We start from the raw sequence: 8,199 nt of genomic DNA, 5'->3' as shown, positions 1-8,199 counted from the left end.
TGACTCAAATCTTTTATTCACAGATAAGAGAAACTAACAGTTTAAAATGGTTCAAGGATTTAAACCATGACTGTGACTAACACCTCAGGCTACGACTTAACACAGAATTTGAGTTTAATTATACACTGTGTTTGTTGTCAACATACTGGCAGATAAGAGAGAATAAATGGTCTGGAGGGCAAGACTGCATATCCTATCATGGTTGGTGGTAAGAACAACATCCATTTACACTTAAGGCTTTTTTTTTTTTTTTACAAAGGGAAACTTGGAAATGTGTTTTTCAAAATTAAAAAAAAAAAGATGACCAATATACAGTGTTTAGAAATAATCTTATATAAAGAAAAAGAAACACTAGATAACATTTTAAATAACTACTGTACTTTTATTCTATGTAATTCTATATAGATAAAAAAATTGCCAAAGTAGTCTGCTTAATTTGCAGCAAATCTAACCATTTGTCTCAGTTCTTGGCATTGCTGAAATTAGATTGATGACATGCTTGTTTTGTTTATCTATCAATAGTTGCTCTGTTGGTTAAACAATTCATTTTACAAGTTACTACAGATACCTATTGAGACTGACATATACACTATCCGCATTCCCAAGTATCTCTGTACTATTTGCTTTTCTGGGGGAGTTATAAAGAATATCTTGTTTCATTCTGTAATTGGTGAAATACAAACTATTTTTTTCAATAATGGTCCTTACTTAACACTTTTTTTCTGTCCCGGATACATATTTCATTTGGTGAATCCTTTAAACTTTAATTTCTTTGCTCTTGCAGTTCTGAGCTAGTAAATGCTGAAGTTGTATTTTTGAAAAAGTCAGAGAATTAATTAGAAACTATCTCTACTCTTATAACTGGTTCAAGTATTTTAATTACCTTAAACAGACAACTCAGATCATTCTCGCTCTCCCTGAACACACAAACACATAAAAACAAGCACATGCACACACAGAGACACACAAGTGTGTGCAAGCTTGCTTCTTTGGTCTAAAGATCAAATAAATATTTGGTGTAATTTGGACACCACCATAGAAGATAGTTTGCTATCAAGATATATCTACGAGTTCCAGGTTGGAAGACGCTGATTTCATTTGAGTCTCTCCCTTCTTCCTGGATTAGTCTCCATTTCTAACAATAGAGCACATACCATTTCAGGGTCAAAAGAGAACAGAATCTGTGTTTTCAATAAGTCAGTTTACAAATAGGTACTGCACACCTTCTATGACCTCAACTCAATGATAAATGTAGCTACTTCAGAAAAGCACATCGTAAAGAGGGAACCATATTTAAAGAAAAGTGAGTTTTCCTCGCATGCAATAGTTAACTTTGCCAAAATAAAACACTTTTTTTTTTCTTGGAGATTATCTTGGGGTGTGAGGGTGGGGTGTTGGCCATAGGAAAGTGATGAGGCATGAAGATTACTTACAGAGATATTTAATGAGGATTGGAAAATGGAATTTTCCACTCTAATGGGGAACTGTACATATATAGGTTTTAGGATGGTAATCACTTGTTCAAAAGCTATGAACAACTTTAAGGATACTAAAGCAAATTGCCAAAACCATTTCAAAAGAATTCTAAAAAGTTGATCAGCAATATTTGAGAGTGCCTGTTTTAACTACAAGTTCCCCAACATTGACTAATTTTTTTCCAATATTACTAATTGGGTAGGTGAAAATGTTGTCTCATTAAATTTGCATTTCTTAGCTAGTTGCCTTGTATGTTACCATGTTTGCTATCCAGTTATTTCCCTTTTTTTCTTTTATAATTGCCTGTTGATGTATTTCCCCTGGAAACTACTTTTGCCCATGTGCTCTTGTATTGATTTGAGTGATCTCTTTATATAAATAAAAATTGTAACCATTGATCTGACATAATTGGTGTGAATATTTTCCTGGTTCTAGTTGCCTTTCGATTTTCATTTGGTTAAGAGAAACACAGGAGTAAAATGTTACTCTAGACAAAGTTATTGAGCTTTAATTTTTATTTATTCCAATTTATGAATCTTTAAAGTTCATCCATTTTATCCATTGTAAAATTACATGTGTTCACTAAATAAAATTTGGAATATCCAAAAAAGAATGAAAAAGTAAAAAAATTACACATTGTCTCCATTTTCAGAGAGCCCCATAACCACTGTAAATATTTTGCTGAATTTCTTTTCAGTGTCCTTTTTGTCCTCTGTGGGAAGTTTTATGTTGCTGTTGTTATTTACTTATTAACAAAAATGCATTTTAATTCATTATATGATGAGATATGACATCATAATATTATATAATAATTTCTCTTTCCTGTCATGTTACATTCTATCATGTCATGCAATTTATTTATCAAAAAATATTTATTTACTGCCATTACATATCAGTCACTCTTCTAGGCACTGGTTTACAGCAATGAACAAAATCCCTGTTTACACAGAGAAGACATTCTAATAGTATTGGTGCGGGGGACAATTATGGGAATAAACGTAAAATTTGTCATGTATTTTTAAATGCTATGAAGGAAAATAAAGTCAAATAAATAAGAGGAATAAAGAGTTCTGGAAGGGAGTAGGGTTTGCAATTTTATACAGAGGGGTGAGGAAAAGCCTTTTTTATTTGGTTATATTTTAGCTGAGTGAATGGATAGAATGAATCAGGCATATATCTGGGCAGAGTGTTCCAGACAAAAGGAAAGAGCAGGAACTGAAGGACTAAGATAAAAATGTGCTTGATATTTATGAAAATATTGAAGTGACAGTATGGCGGGAATGACATGAGAGAGAGGATGAGGAATGAGAGATTTAATCAATGAGGTAAGGTCGTGGTAAGGACTTTGAACTTCACCAAGTGTGAGATGGACTGCCATCGGACATGGGAGAGCGGGGAAATTACATGATCTGACTTACATTTGTATAAGGAATTATTCTGCCAGTTGTGTGAAGAATAGAGTAGAGGAAGAAAAGGGGTGAGAGCAGGGAGATCTGTTAGAAGTCTGCTGAAATGATCTGGGTGAGAGATGATGGTGGTTTGGATGGACCTCTTGGCAATAGTGTTGGCAATAAACCATACAATTTTGAATATATTTTCAAGGCTTTAGCAACCATAATTTCTTGACAGACTGGATGTGAGAAAAATAAAGGAGTCAAGAACAACTCCAAGGCTTTTAGCTTAAAAACTGCAAGACAGGAGCTGCCATTTACTGAGATGGAGAAGATATAGGAGAGGCAGACTTAGAGGGTGAGGAGATAAAAGTTCAGTTATTATAAAATCTTAGTAATTATATTTTTGAAAGAGTTTTTTTATTAAAGGCATTTTACTTTTGAGTTATCGAACTGGGGAAAAGTAATGAAAAAGAAGAAAACAAAAATCGCCTATAATTTTATAACAGAAGAAAATTACTCAATGTTTTGATGTAACTATATAGTCTTCACACACACACACACAACACACACACACACAGTATAAACACACACATATACACACAGTATATACAAATATATACTGTATATAACTTTTTTTCTCATATGGGATGCTTTTTAATAATCTGATTGTTTGAGATATTTTCATTTACCATTTGTTTAGAAATTTCCTCCCCCTCTCAAAAAAAGGAAATTTTTCCCCATCCAGAAATTAGGAAAGAATAATCACTTCTACACTGTTCTAGTACTTTTATGGTTTGATTATTTTAATTTTGTTTTATTTTTAGCTTTATTTAATTTTTGACTTATTTTATGGAATGATACCAGTTAATAAGGTATTTTTTCCCCTTGTCCTAAGGAGCTAACCTTGGAAAATACTTTCTAGGCCAAAGACTCTAGTCCAGTGTTTCTAGGTCAAGGGTTGGAAAATTACAACTTGCAGGCAAATCTTGGGCTGCCACTTGTTTTTACATGGCCTGTAAGCTAAAAAGAATTTTTACATATGAGCACAATATAAATATCAGTTCCTTTATAATTGATTTGATGATTGAGAAAAATAGCTTTGAACCCTAATTAAGCAAACTGCAACCCCCTGAAATTCTTCTCATTAGAATTGTATTACAAAAATTATCATCATTACTATAGTTTGAATTTTGTCAATTTTAAAATGTGTAGAAAATTGTTTTTTCTTGTTGTATAAGGCGTGTGGATAATATCCTTGATATTACCTCTTGTCCCACAAAGGCTGAAGTAATTATCTGGTCCTTTACAGAAAAAGTTTGTTGACTTTTGTTCTAGATCTTTATAAGTGCGAATAAAGCTCACCCAGGAGCTATGAGAAAAATGTAAAATTTCTGTTGTTTACCCCCACCTTCATCACTGCTACATCAATTTTGATTCAGTAAGCCAAGGGCAAGTCCTAGAAATCTCAATTTTAACAAACACTCCAGGTGATTCTGATACACTCTGGGACTAAATTTTGAGAAACATAGAATGCTGACTTGCACTGAGCAAGTTTCAATGTTGAATTTTTAATTACATGTGGGCCAGGCCTTTACCACCAGCATGCTGGTAAATATCAGTTCTTTGTAAATATCTCACTAGAGTGAATTGCCACAGGGACCACAGTCACTTGCCTACGGCTCTTTCCAACTGTTCTCATTTGTCCTATCACCTTTCCTTGGAGCACAGCCTTGCTTGGGAATCAAAGCATTGCTTTTGGTGTAGGAGTTCTGTGGTGCTTAATTTGAACCCTTTTGAGAGGAGATGCCTCATTATTCCTGGGTTCCATGCATTTGTTCTTATCTCCCTTTTTATTGACTCTTCATTATTCTTTAAGCATATATTTATGTGTGCATACATATAGCCATCCATCCATCTATCCAATATCCCTATAAACAGAAGATTTTAATTTTACTAGAACTAGTACTGCCTCCCACCTCAATCACCACGCAAATCTTGAATTTTTAGATGGGAATGAGCTACCATTTGTATCATAGTAAATTTAGAAATTCACCAATGCACCTTGGAAAGAGCAAATATTGGGACATTTGAGTACAAACAACAAAACACGGGGAGCTTAAAAAAATCAAAACACCATAGCACATTTCAGAGTCATTGTTGTTGGAAGTTAGAAATTATTGCTAGAATATCTTAATAAGAATTCCAGGAGGTCCTGAGATTTTAGGTAGCATATGTGAGATTAAGAAAGGAAGAAATAATTTACCTCCTAAGACAACTTTAAGCATTAAATCCTGACTCCTCTTAATGAAGTTTCTACAGGGCACCACAAGTTCATATTTCTAAAGGCCAAACCTTGTCTCTTTTCTCTACCTTCTCTATGTCTCATTGCTCCTTTGGCCCTAAACTGATGGTGCACCAGAGAAAGGGGGCTTCCCTCTCTGAGTAGTTGTGAAAGATTTCTATTAATTTTTTGCCCTTTTGTATCCAATCCTTACCTTTAAATATTTTGGTGGGAACTTTCTCCTTGGGGACAATGTATTAATTCATATTAATCCATTTTTTTGCATTTCAAAATATGTATATTCGATTTATCTGAAATTCCTCTCTTTTTTACTGATGAATTTCTAATACTGTCTAAAATCATTTAGTATTGTGTCCTTAGTTATTCAATGAGCCTTAATTTTGTTTTTTAGGTACAGATTCCATATTGTTTCAAATATTTAATGACATTTTCAGAAACCTGAGAGCTAGCCATTAAGTTAAGGAAGGTAAACAGTTCTACCAAACAATACACTAAAAATGTATGAGCCAAGATCAATTAAAACACAGTCCTCACAGCCCTAAATTCTTGGCCCAAGATTAGAGATAAAATTTCAAGCATGTGATTACTTGTATCAGAAATTCAGTTTAAATGCTCTGTATGTTGAAACTAGCTCTTGAGGAAAGGTTGTGGCACTGCTTTCTGGTTTATATATTGCCTTAAAAATAGAATAGCAGGGAGGGTATAGCTCAAGTGGTAGAGCACATGCTTAGCATGCTTGAGGTCCTGGGTTCAACCCCTAGTACCGTCTCTAAAAATAAATAAACCTAATTATCCCTCCCTACCAAAAACAAACAAACAAAGAAACCAAATTAAAATGCTGAGTTAAAAAAAAGAAATAAAAAAAGAATAGATTGCAGAAATACATTTGTTATTGAGCATTAAAATAGATTACATAAATGCATGTCTCACAACCTAAAGGTCAAAAATAATGAAAACGACCCAGTGGTCTAAGAAAATCATTCTGCCTAAAGTGAAACTGGTTCCTCTTGGAGACTGAAGTAAGAGATGTACTTAGTTCATACTTGTTTTTCGTTCTTTCACAGTTTGTTTCACTTACATCAAAATATAATCAAAGTTTCAGAGAACTGTATCTTCCTAGATATTTTTGCTCTTTGCCTCAGAGAGTTCACATTATTGTGGTGTTGTCTCCACAAAATGACTAAAGGCTGCGTATAGATAATTTTTATTGCCTATGTTGCCCGTTCAGAAAAGTTGCAGTTTCTCTTCACATTATCTCTTGTTATGCTTGGAATGTTGCTTTCATATCTCAAAATCTGTTCCACGTTAGCAATATCTATTTCTCATTGTTATTATCTAGTCTTTGCTACTCAGATCCAGCCCATGTATACCTTATACAACCACAATTCCCAAGGGACCCCACAGCTTTGTTCTTGTTTTAATTAACATCATTTTGATATTTACATTTTTTAAAAAAGAATATCCTCAGCTAGATACACTCATTCCTATATAAACATCCCTATATAAATGTTTTCCACCCTTGGCTGTGGCTTGCCATGCAGGTCCTGAAACTTTAAAGCAACAAAATGGTACAATATCACATACATGCTGATCTAATAGAAATTTTCAAGGTGATGCTGTGACAAACTGTATCAACCAGCAAAACTTTGTATAAACTTGAGTGTGAGAATAGGTGATGGAGGTAAGAGGACACAGAGAAGCAGACTAGCATGAATACTTAAGAAATTCACTTCCTAATGAAATACTCCTGAGGTTTAGTATTACTGTAGTTGTCAAATCAGTGTTAAGAATAACTATACATATTGACCGAAAATGATTCAGGATGCTTCACCCTAAAGTAGATGTCAACTAGGTAGGATTTTGCTGTTTTTACAGTCTTCATTTAGATTTATAACATATAAACTATTCCTTATTTCTGTATACTTTTTTAAAAAAATTATTCTTGAGTTAATTCGCCAATTCCCTTTACAAAAAATTCTTTTTAAAAAAATGTTTTTTGGGGGGGAGTTAACTAGGTTTATCTACTTATCTGGAGAGAAAGTACCAGGGATTGAATCCAGGATTTTGTGCATGGTAAGCATGCACTCTACCACTTGAGCTATACCCTCCCCTGCTAAAAATTCTTTAATGATCTGGGAAAAACATTCTTCATCTTGATTGGCATTTCTTTGTCACTATCCTTGCCATAATGTAATAAAGCTGTCCTTCATCACAAAAAAGTAAGGTATTTACTCCTTTATTTAGGGACGTTAAAGTATAATATATTTTTGTGCAATGAAACCAGTTAGGGATATATGCTGGGCTTCCTGGAACACCGAAAAAGAAAAGCTTGCAAATTCCTCTCTGTTTGTCTATTCAGGGATTTAGTCTGCTCCAAATCCTCAGAGAGGTGACTTTAAAAAGAGTCGTTTGCCATTCTGTGCAAATTAGCTTAAAGTTACTTTTTAAATGCTCCAAATATTATTTTAAACGGCCTTGATTTTTCAAAAGCATAATTTACCCGTTTGGAAGTTTCAAATCAATCCCATGTACATTTTATTTATTCTGCGTTATAGAACACTTATCTTTTTATACCAGTGATGCCAACATCTGGCATTTTACTTACTATAAGTTCTAAAACAAAGAAACTGACTCAGGTGACTGCCATAGTCCTGCCATACGATGTCAGCCCTCATCCCTTTTCTTGCAGTCTCTCTAAAGTAGTAAATATTTTTTAAATTAAATAAACTAAACTATGAAGGCCCCAAACTTTGAATGAGAAATTTAGTGAGAACACTGATCTTTTCTGTGTGTCAAATGGGAAATCTTTTAAAATTGACTTTGCCTTTAGAGGGTGAAAGAACTTGGAATTCGTTTTTTTTTTTTTTTTTAAAGTTGCATGGGCATTATATCCTCGGTATGTGGGGTTGGTCAGGCCTTCTTCTTCTCAGATTTCCATTGGTGGCGAGATTATTTGTAACTACTGACTGTGATCCCCTCCCTGGAGCCAAATGGAACACACTAACTCTCTGGAGGCTCCAAGAAACC

This window comes from Vicugna pacos, chromosome X (genome assembly GCF_048564905.1).
Source record: "Vicugna pacos chromosome X, VicPac4, whole genome shotgun sequence".
NCBI classification, from domain to species: Eukaryota; Metazoa; Chordata; class Mammalia; order Artiodactyla; family Camelidae; genus Vicugna; species Vicugna pacos.
The sequence above is the reverse complement of the archived record's forward strand: the minus strand, read 5'-3'. Positions refer to the sequence as shown.